We start from the raw sequence: 11,939 nt of genomic DNA on the forward strand, positions 1-11,939 counted from the left end.
AACAATTAGTGGCGCTTAGTTTTGAGCAAACCAACTTAACGTGCCTTCACCAGCCAAGCTTAGCCATGTTAGGCCTACCAGCCATAAAATCCACTATCAAAATCGGAATCAGCGACATCTAATGAATCAATTTTCATAATACACGCTAGTTGTGAGAAAGCGATAACCGCAGTCACTTCTAGCTTGCGAACTTCACGCGTTACCATGAATCGAAACCAGTTTGGTGCTAGTAGAGTGTACTAGAATGGGGGAGTGGGTCCAGCGGAAGCCCCGACAAGCGGCGAGAGTGAAGCAAAAAACATTGAAATTTGCGGCGGCGCTGCAGTCGCCTTCTTCTGACGTTCCGGCCAATCCGGTGCCTCGACGGCCCGGCGGAACCACGCCTACCGATGGAGGTTACGGCGGCGCCCAGCTGTCGTCTGCTCGACGCGCCGCCGTCTCCTGAACACGCCGTCGTGCTTGTGTTTATTTCGTCATTTACTTTCTAATTGATTTTTGTACCAGGTATGTGAAAAAAGAATACAATATAATTACTGCTTTGCCATGAATTGAGGTTCCTCGCTTGCGTCAAACGATGCCGTCTGCCCGATATCTACGCGCGCAGACGGCCCTCGCATATGTGTTATGGTTTGTCTAGTAACTCGGCGACTTGGTACAGTGTTCGAAGAATGAGAGGATGAGCACACTTCGGCGAAAGAACTACTGTTGTGTAATGGGTTGCATAACCGTATACAGTAGATTGAAAGGTCAGGCCAAGCTCTCGCTCTTCGGAGTCCCTAAAGATGAAGAACGGCGACGCGTGCAGGAGCTCATTCTTCACCGCACCGACTCCATTCGTGAGCTGCACTTTGATCCAAAGTACATATTGAGGCATTATGTGCATATCATTGAAGGCCAGGAAGTATCTACACAGCGTGGAAAGCCTGCGCTTCGGTCTGTTGCGGTACCCACAATCATTTGCCGTATTTTCAGGATTATCTCTGCGAGCAGCCTACACCCGAGCAGCCCACGCGAAAGAGAACGACCTCATATTCAACAGATGAAGGCCGGTCAACAAAGAGAACGCTCCCGCTCTCAGTTGAACGGTCCTTCAGATTGGAGGCATGTGTCAATGGAAACCTGCGCGAGCTCGAAGACAGACAACCGATAACATGCTTCCTATATAAACAATGTGTTTTGCTTTATTCACCCAGGAGGTCTGGAAAACCAACTACATCTCAGGCGTATATGACGCACAAAAATAGGGAAGAAAAAGGCTATTCCGTAAATATCTTCAAAACCCACAATTAACCTACAAAAAAATGTGCTGCACGTAAAGAATAATGTGACCCATATAGACTCCCTAAATCTCAAATCGCTGCCGTTATTATGGCATCGGGGAAATTTTTTTAGCATTCAATATATCGCCTTGAGAAAGGAAGAAAACAAAGGTTTACCAATTTTTATTTAACACCTAATTATGCCACACAGTTCATTAACTCCTGTAACTCATCCCATTACGGCACATGGTCCCCATTTCTTCAGAATATCAGCTATGAATTTCGTTTTCTCATGACTCAGTGAAACACGCACATAAGGTAAGGAAGGCAAACTGCAAACGCGATGCATCTGACTGCGGGACTCCAGCTAATCCAGGCACGGTCATCCTCGAACGCAACTACAACGCTGCGCTCGACCGCGGCCGTGCTTTCTTTTTTTTTTTGGGGGGGGGGGAGGGGGGAGGCATGCTATTCGACCGGCTCCGCCGCGCGCGGGGGCGTGGCCTCCAGAAGAAGGCGATCGTGGCGCCCTCTGGATTTTCAATAAAAAATGCCTCAGCGCGGAGCCCTCGTTGGACCCACTCTCCGAATCTAGTACACTCTAGTGCTAGGTTGGAGCCGTCGCTTCGATGGGTGCCGCCATGTTTGCTGACGCAAAGCTTTTGGGGCCGCTATTGGGGCTCCCGCTAAATCGGCGAAATGGCGTTCCCAACGCAAAACCCAAACGCAGTTTGCGTCTCGCGCATGCGCAGTGGCTTCGACGCTATTTCTTTGGGACCTCTATTCTAAAACTCTCTACTGTCAAACGCTGGCGGACTACTTGGCGCCGTAATACATAATACAGAAAGTTGTGCGCAAGTATAGACCGTTTTTTCGTAGGCGCCGCCATATTGTGAACGCAGTGGCGCCGCCTATGAGCAGCGCCATACTGGCTTGGGTGAAAGCGGTCTTTTGCATGGCGGGTATACGCTTGGCGGTAGGTTCTGGCGTTTGTTTTCGCGGTCGTGCGGTCTGTTTAGTATGACGTGCGTCTTCTACATGGTAAACGGTTCTGCGAGACGTGCTGCGAGATGGCGTCATGGCCGGAATTTCTGCTGGCGTTGAGGTGGACGGAACACGCAGCGCGATGTGTGCGCGCATATTTGAGCCTACAATCAGCCTTGGAGATGAATTGTGTATTTCTGAATGTTCCAATCACTAATGTGACCTTATTGCATTATTATCCTCTATTTCTAAGCTGCGGTTTAGGAGCCATGAAAAATACGCGACGATCGTAACAGCGTGGGCACCGTTCTGATACAATAGAAGCTGTGCTGTTATACTTTGACAAGCGTTCAAACTGTTCGATGCAGGTTACATTGCGTGACTACTTGGTTGGATGGATGAGGTTTTCACCCATGAATAAAGTAGTTTTGGCTAGTAATAGCAGCATACCTTAGAGTCTCAATTAAGCTTGTCCAGCAAAGCGACCGTTGACGAACTGCGCGAGCGTCCTAAGCAGTAGTATATAGGTGCTGGGTTACAGATATATTTGTTCTATATAGCGCATGGTCCAAGCATGCGGCATCAGCGGTTATATATTTATAAACGTTGTGCGGCGTTAGCCCATTTAACTTGCTTTTTAGAGTAAGAAGATGATAACCGAATTTTTTTTCGGTTGTGTTCGTTCAGTTCTCTACGACGTACTGACACGTATTACGGAAATTTTGCGCTCAAAAATAGCCATCGCATTCTTTTTATGCGAACCCTCTCATTTACTATGCCTGCATACAGGCCAAAAAGGCAATGCCGAAGCACACAGCTTATGTATGTATCGTGCTGGCTCACCAACCGCAGTGATGGCTGTGTTGAGCAGCGCCATGGGCCTCATGCAGCAAGGCTAGCGTAGACATATGGTAATTTCAAGCATACTAGACTTGAAATGCGTGAGAGCGATGTCAGTGTATCACAAATATTTTATAGCGCCTGCCGCTCAGATATTTCGTGGTTGCCTTAGGTTGGCCGTGCACGAGCATGCGCTAGTATGTTTTATGTATTACTCCCTACGCTAATCGATCAGACAGTGAGCTCATTTACCATTTAATGCTGGTAATACAGAGACGCCGGTTTTCTTTGTTGAATTAAAATCAATATAGGCAAAATAGTAAACAACTCATACACGCACCGCGACTGATAATACGCGTACACCGTGGCTGATTATGCGCGTCACATTTTTGCGCCCCCAAGACATATTTCCGTCTACAGTAGTTGCCGATGCACCGAAAGGCTTCCCTGACGACCTTATATGAACGAACATGCCGTAAATTTCCCAAAGTAAGATCTAAAACATCTCGAAATCGTTCCGCAGCACGCGACAGCAATACTTTCAAGCAGCGCCGCGCCGGATCGCCCAAGCCAGAGAGGAGGAAAGGCTCTCCGCGCGCCCTATCCTCCTCGCCCGATGAAACGGTCTATATGTACCTCAATTTTCTAAAAAAAAAAAAAAATTGCTGTCCTTGTGTTATGCAATGTTCCATTTTTTATTTGCTTTTTCTAGTGCACTTTTCGTAACCTCTGTCCTCTTCGACGGTGTAGGAACCACGATTTCAGACTAGGACGACTACTGAAGGTGTCCGGATGTTGGGTCAAAGATGCAATGAACTTCGGCTCACGAGGCTCACGTAACGACTTGCAAGCATAGCGACAGGTTTTGCAAGGCCGCAATACTCATACGAAAAAAAAAAAGATCTAGTTGTGACCACCAATAATTTGCCAAATGAGTGCGTAAACGGCCAAAAAGAAAATAAAACGATATTGTGATCGCTTCAGCTGGCCATTGCACATACTTGATAAAAAACAGTTCCGAGGTCGCTGCTCGGTGCTCCCCCTATAGTTCATTGCGAACTAATACTGCTGATCCTACGCTCGCGTAGCGGCATTTCCTGGCCCCCAGCCTTCCGTAGTCTACTACTTGCAGAATTCCTAACAGCTTCCCGAATCATACTTGCCTATTCCACGGACGCTTGTCGCAAGCTTTGGCAGGGTTCGCTTCACGCGCCGTTTGCAGTCTCGTAACACAGTCTTTGCACACGGCCTCGTCATGACCGAGAGATTTTCGGAGAATGAACGGGATAACACGCTCGCGAGTGAAGCTTTGCGCCATGGCTCCCCGGCATTCACTATAACCAACTCACACACTTCAAACTGCATATCGTGTTCTCAGGCGCGTTGGCCCCCTCCCACGCGTGCGCCATGGCGCTCTGTTACGGCTAGCTCAATCCAACTATTGACTCCATTACAGCACCCCCAACCCCTTGCTTCCCCGCGATTTCGCAGACACGAACCCGCACCTTTCTGTCCTTGATGTGGGGATACCCCAGCTCCCCCCCACCCATTCTATGGCAGTTCCCCTCAACCTCCCCCCCTCCACACACACACGCGTCTGTTTCTCCGCCCCCCCTCCCTCTCTCTACTCCTGTCCCTACACCTTTCTACCCCGTATGGAAGCATGCACGTTGCTGACATCTCGTTGCCGGCACTCCTATTTCAATCCCTTTTTCCCCGTCCCAAGTGCAGGGTAGCTAGCTACCGGGCTCAGCCTGGTTAACCTCCCTTTCCCTTATGACTTCTCTCTCTCTCTTGCCGGCACAGGAGCACGTGGTAGAGTTCTTCAACGTTGCGTTGAAGAACTGTACCAGTGAGGCCTTGGACATAGGGCCGCGCTCCACCGATTCCATAATTCATATGTTATACAAAGTAAATGTTTATCTCTCTCTCTCTATCCCACGAGAAAGAAAATCTAAAAGGTAGAACTACCCCTTTATCTGTTGCGCCTTTCCCGAGACAGCGCGTCCCACGAGAAAGAAAATATAAAAGGTATAGGGCAATCCCTTTCTCTGTTGCGCCTTTCCCGAGACAGCGCGTCCCACGAAAAAGAAAATCTAAAAGGTAGAACTACCCCTTTATCTGTCGCGCCGTTCCCGAGACAGCGCGTCGCCATTGTGTTGATAAGGAACGAACGGCGATATACGTTTCGGGCTGAAATACATCGTATCCAATGAGCCTGTTTGAGGACGCTGCTCTGTGGTGCGGGCGGGTACGTAATCACGTGGTATCTTTCGCGTATCGCGAATTTTTCGCTCCTGTAGAAAAAATTGAGCACGCTAATTGTACCTTGCTGAGAACTTCCCATTTCAGTGATTAATTAATACAATCGTCTATTGAACTCCTTAATCGACTTCGCGATAAATAGGGCAGTAATTATCGAGTTAGATACACAATTGCAATTACTTCATTAATTGATTAAATTATGAGGTTTTACGTGCTGAAACGACGATCTGATTGTGAGGCACGCCGCAGTGGGCGGCTTCGGAAATTTGGCGCACCTCAAATCTAAGTATACACGGGTGTTTTCGCATTCCGCCCCCATCGAAATGCGGCCGCCGTGACCGGGATTCGATCCCGCGACCTCGCGCTTAGCAGCCCAACACCACAGCCACTAAGCTACCAAGGCGGGTCAATTATGTACTTCATTGAATGCCACCAGAAAAATAAAACTGGTCAGTTTCGCCCGAAGGGCGATGCAATGAAAGCGTAGCTAGTACTGATATTGATATTGCACTGAATTTATAGTACTGAATATCGATAGTACGCGCTTAGATGCGCTCGGCGTTTCATATTAATGCACAGAGACAGGCAACGGCCGAGCACCAACAACCATCGTCTTCTTCTTTGTCTTCTGTTGCCGCCCATATTTCTCACTATAACGCGCACACACACACACAATATATATATATATATATATATATATATATTATGAGAGAAAAGCTGGGAGGTCGGCCTGAACTACTATATAGAAGCTCCTCAGACGCTGCTCTAAAAAAAGGCGATGGCGACACGATGTCGGCACGACGTACACGTGCAGCGCGCGAGGCAACCCGCGCCGCGCAGCACAGACAGCGCCCTGGCCGCTACCAGGCGTCTCACAACGTTAGCACGATGAGGAGCGCCGAAGGAAAAGAGCACACTTGTAGCTGGAAGCGTGGGTACCGTCTGTTCCGCTGTCGTACTACTACTGCACGCAGCAAGAGCATGTCGGGGCGCGCTCCCACTCGTCTTCCCCGTTTCTTGGGGCCAGACGCACGGCGCACGCGCTAACCTTCCCCTCGCGGAGCGGCGCATGCGCCGTCGATACCGCGACATCACGGCGTCGTCAACGCCTCGCAAGAAAATTACTTGACTTCAATACTTGACTGCGAATGTGCGGTTATAGTTCTGCACGCGCAATAAACAACCTAGCTTTTCTTTTTTTCACGTGACACGTCTTTCATTTCGTTCAGCATAGAGGGTTGTGCGCTAAAAGCACATGCAACTAGGCCACGTAGTACTATTATCGGTAATATAACTTTTCAACCGGGCTATATATACGTACGCACCTTGCCTTGGTAGAGAAGAGGAAGCCATTACTCGAACATGCATATGTAGGTCGCGTGTGCAGATGGAGCCGTTGTCGCACACGCGTGACGTAATCGGATGACAAATTTAGCCCCTCCCTCGGCGTCTCAGAGAGGTGAAGCTCGGCTGTATACGCATGTCGATCCAAGAGACAGTGGTCACGTTTGAGAGTGCTCAATCCAGCCCCGTACAGTAGGCGTAATCCATCACACTTAAACCTGTGGTCACCGGGAGTTAGGAGGCGCGTGCAGTCAGTTGCATAAATTTTGCTGCTACTCGGCTTCTGGCTGCCACTAAATTTGGCAGCTACTCGGCAGCTGCGAAGCCTCTCCGCAGCGGATCACGTGGCGTCACGTCGCATCTTCACACTTGACACTGACCTTGGGAACTGAACCTCGAGGAGCAGAGCTTTCGCTCTAAAACGACTGAACTTGCACTGACGGCCAAATTTTTTTTTCTTTTGTAAAGGCGTTCCTTTTCAATAGGGTGTCAATCGCCGAGTCGGTGCGATATCGGTGCGCAAGTCGCTCCTGGGGGTTCCACGCAATCCGTGTTGTATACACACGCGTATGGTTTCACACACCCCCATATACGCCGCTCTGTTTTCCCCACAAACGCTCTGCAGTATAGCTATATTTACCACCTGCGTCAAGTGATAAGTGACGCACACGAGGTGAGGTGGCCGACCAACAGGCGGCCGTTTCGACGTGGAGAATCAAGCTGCGCTCAGTATGGAGTTAAGGGCCGATAAGTGCGACTCCCACTGACCCAATTAAGGAAATCATCGCCGCTTCGACACAGCTCGAGACGATCGGCTTTGTAAGCGGTCACTGCACCTTCCATAGCCAAAGCCGTCCCAGCAGCACGTGGCTAGGGTTTGAGAGATATTGCCGGCAAGTACAATCGGTTGAAGACAATAAGAATGCGAAGCCAGGGATTTTCACGCCCACGTTCCTCGCGAGCTTGCCGAGGCGAGAGAGAGAGAGATACAGCGCTGTCGCGCGGCGTGCTTTATAAACAAACGCCACGAGTCCCAGCGTTACGGCAGAGCGTCAACACCGCGCAGGATTGGATTACTCCCTTCGACAAGCCCGCGGGAGCGAGTCATCGTAGGCCTTTCGGGGTGAGTTGCGTTGCCTCTTCCCGTATATACGCGCGCGTGAGAACCTATAGATGCATTTGTAGCTGCTTATACTGCATTCAATACTTCTCAGAATGTACTGCTACAAACTTGTTACCGCTTACGCGCTATACGGGGAATCACCGGAGCCGTGGACTGCAGATGGCGACGATCTTCACTGGCGCACACTCCTTGAAACGCGGCGGTGACAAATAGTCACTTAACTTACTTGATCTAATCTGGCTTTACTACACCGATCGCGGTCCAGCATTTCGTCTACTTCTCAGTGATACGTTCCTTTCCCATTAAAACCTCCATCTCTACATTGCATAGTTAGTTATGCCTGCAACGGATCCGGTCCGATCAATCTCTTCCCTTGCCTTCTTTTTTGTTTACCCCACCAAGTACTCTAAAACGTTCTTGCTCATCTCGACTGCTGACCGGTCAATGATTCCATCCGATTTGACTCCCACTGCTTCTGGAACGAAGGTGGGCGTTACCTACTGGTTTCGCTGTGTGAACCTACCTTCGCATGTTCTAGTAGGATGTGCCGAGTTGTCTGCCGATTTTCGCTTCATCATGCAGATGCCTCAGCTTGGGAACATTTGGGATGTTCTTGTTCTCAGGCAACGAGCGTGGGCCTCAAATAGCAATTGCACTGCCCTCCCCCTCCCCAGGTGTAGAGTAGCCAACCGGGCACGTCCTTGCTTAACCTGCTCACTTTTCTCTCTTGTATTCTCTCTCTCTCTCTCTCTCTCTGCATTGCCATTTGTGCTGTTGGGCAGATTTTTCCACCTGATTTGTTTCTTGCCGTCTTTTTTTTTTTGTAAATCTCCACGGCATTTTTCATTTCGATGCTTCGCATCTAATTTACCGTCTCCGTTTATCTCACTTTCTTTTTGATGTCTCCTGGTTGCCTATTTACACATTAAATTGCCTTGCACCTGGTTGCCAACTTTCTTGATACCTCTTCCTTCGTTCTCTGCCCACGCTTTTGAGGAACATATCTACGTGCACTCTAGCCGCCCATTTATTTTCACCCGTGTTCCCCGAGTCTTTCGTCGCGGAACTAATTTCGATCTGCACTCTCTGACTTCGAAAGGGGCCCTTTACTGCACGCCACCCTGCACAGCCTAATTTGTGGGTTTACCTTGGAGGGGGGGGGGGGGGGCTATGCCAATCGGCCCACCATCCTTTCAATAACTTTCGAACCGCTGACAAGATTTGAGCCCCCAATGGCATTTGCAAAACGTCAGCGCTGAGCACCATTACTCTTATCAGAATTCCTCGCACCACCTCACACTTATCTCCAAAGTGCGGACGTTGTAGTTGGTTCCCGTTATGTGCTTACCACTATCATTGAAAAGGAAGGTGTACAATCAGCGCAGTTTAGCAGTGCTGACATATAGGGCAGAGATAAGAACCGCGCAAAGAGCGATGGAACGAAGATTATTAGGCATAACATTAAGGTACAGAAAGAGAGCGTTTTGGAGTAGAGAGCAAACGGGTATAGACGATATTCTAATTGACATCAAGAGAAAGAAATAGAGCTGGGCAGGTCATGTAATGCACCGGTTAGATAACCGTTGTACCATTAGGGTTGCAGAATGGGTACCAAGAGAAGGGAAGCGCAGTCGAGGACGGCAGAAGAATAGGTGGAGCAATGAAATTAGGAAATCCACAGGCGCTAGTTGGAATCGGTTGGCGCAGGACACGGGTAATTGGAGATCGCAGGGAGAGGCACTCGTCCTACAGTGGGCATAAAACAGGCTGATGACGATGATGGCGATGTGCTTAATACTGCTGCGTTAATCTTCCTTTTCCTCTTCATATTATCTTGGTGGACGTTTGCAGTGAGTACGTGTGTCCAAACGTCACCAAGCCCACAGAGCCCTTAACCTGTGATTTCTGAAGGCGGCAAGTATAGCACACTGACTGCTGTATGTTGGGCGTGTTCGTATCCTAACTTGGAAAACATTTTCAGCGCCAGCAGTCAAGAACGGAAGGACGACGTTGAGGACATCATGCGCTAACTTCAAGAACTTTGTTGCCCCCCCCCCCCACAAAAAAAAAGACAACGTACAGTGCACAGTGTAGGACCACACCTGATCAATACGTCAAGCTTACGCAGCTTTGACCACTCCGATCGATAGCCCCCTGACTCAATGATTCCGCGCACACCTGTTCCTCTGTGCGCGGCCAGAACCACACGATCACCAAACTGCGATAAGTGCACAGTCCTGCGGTGTAAGAAGCGCGTAGGACAGACAGGACGATGTCCTTATGACCACTTAAGAGAGCATATAGTTTAAACGTGAAGTATTACCGCTGGGGGCACTCTCTTTGTCCACTCTCAGGGGTGCGGCTGCGCTCCTTTGTCTGGCGATCATGCGGTTCTGACCACGCACAAAGATAAATGTGTGCACGAAATTATCGAGGCGCTGGCAGTCAACCGCAGTATGTAGTCAAACCGGTGAGCGTGAGCACTCCGTCTGTCGACCTGCTAGGATAACGAAAGGGCCTTTTCTGCAAAGCTCAGCTTGACATATTGATCAGGTGAGGCGCTGCTGTGTCTTTTTTTTTTCTTTCTTTCTGGGAATGATGTTTTCGAAGTTAAAACATTGTATTGTGAATCTCTTCCTTCCGCCCTCTTTCGCTGGCGCGGAAAAAAAAATGTTATCCAAATCTAGATTCCAGATTACAGCCTACCATGTTACTCCAATCTTTGTGGTAATTTGTGAACCATCAGCCTAACGTTAAATGACGCAAGAGCATGTTTTATTCTTGTGCTGCTCTTCATCCCTCCCATTTTTTTTTTGCGTGTGTGCGAGGGTGGGGGAAGAGGTTATTTTCTTTCCCACTTCATATTTCTGCAGTTCTTCATTCACTATTCTTTTTCTGTGTAGCTTTTTTGTTCGAGAGCTGGCAGGCGCTGTGCCCCACCTGGCTGAAGTCGCCAGCTATGCTGTAAAATAATATGCACCCTTAATTAAGAGTGAAAAAGAGTGTAAATATGTCTATAACTCACAGCCTTACACCCAGAACATGGGTGTTTGGGTGTGACGGTTCCAGTTATGAACTGATTTAAACCCATTTTCACTTTTAAGTTTGTATATTATTTTGCTTCGGGTGTAAGGATGCGAGTAATAGACAGATTTACACAATTTTTCACTTTTAAGGGTTCATGTTATTTTACGGTGCAGCTATCTTCGTCTTCTCTGTGATTGTTGTGATGTGTGCAGACCAAATAATAATATTTCCTTCGTTTATGCGTACACCCAGGCAGGTGTTCTGTGGCAGCAGCAAAACTGGTAGCGACACACGATAAGTTGTGACGCTTCGTCCAACTACAAAGCGCCTGAAACATTCTTTTTTGCGTGTCTCGCGCACGTTCTCTTCAAAGGAAAATAATAATAAAATGACTATAAGTAAACAAATATACGTAGACGTTTCATGCCAGCAGCTAAAGAGGGCAGGGGAGGTCACTGGTGTATTAGCACTTGTGTGCTCTGTGGTTAAACTATGCGTCCCAATAGGTGGCGCACGAATCCATGAATCCTTAAAGCCCATTAAACTTCGTAAAGTAATGCACTACACTCTCCTCCTCCGCCTTCACTCCTCCTCGTTTCTGCTCTCTTTCACGCTCCCTCCTCGACCGTGGCGCCGCCTACACTGCTCGAGCGTAGCAACGGCGCCAACATGCGCTCCTCGCCACTCCGTAGACGCTTCTCGAGCAAAAATGGCGCTGATGCACGGCGCGAGGACCCACGTGATGCTTTTAGGCCAATAGCGATGGGGCGTCGGCCTCGGCCAGAGCGCGGAGGAGGAGGCGACATTCTTCGAAGCGCGGCATTACTTTACGAAGTTTAAGGGGCTTTATGATTCCTAGGGTGGCGCCCTCTGGACTTCGAATGCGGATCTTAAAGCCCATGCTTTTGCTGGTTGAATGCGGCGGAAGCGATCTTGGGAGCCAGATACACGTCATAGACGTCGGGTTTTGGACACCACAGTGTAATATGTCGTTACCAGAGTTGTTGCATAAGCTAGAAATTTTCCACGGCATTCCTGGTGCGCAGAGGCTGAGGCCTCGCGATCTGAGTGAACTGAGCGATCTGAGGAAAGGGCTC

The sequence above is a fragment of the Dermacentor variabilis genome, chromosome 8 (genome assembly GCF_050947875.1).
Source record: "Dermacentor variabilis isolate Ectoservices chromosome 8, ASM5094787v1, whole genome shotgun sequence".
In the NCBI taxonomy this organism is placed as follows: Eukaryota; Metazoa; Arthropoda; class Arachnida; order Ixodida; family Ixodidae; genus Dermacentor; species Dermacentor variabilis.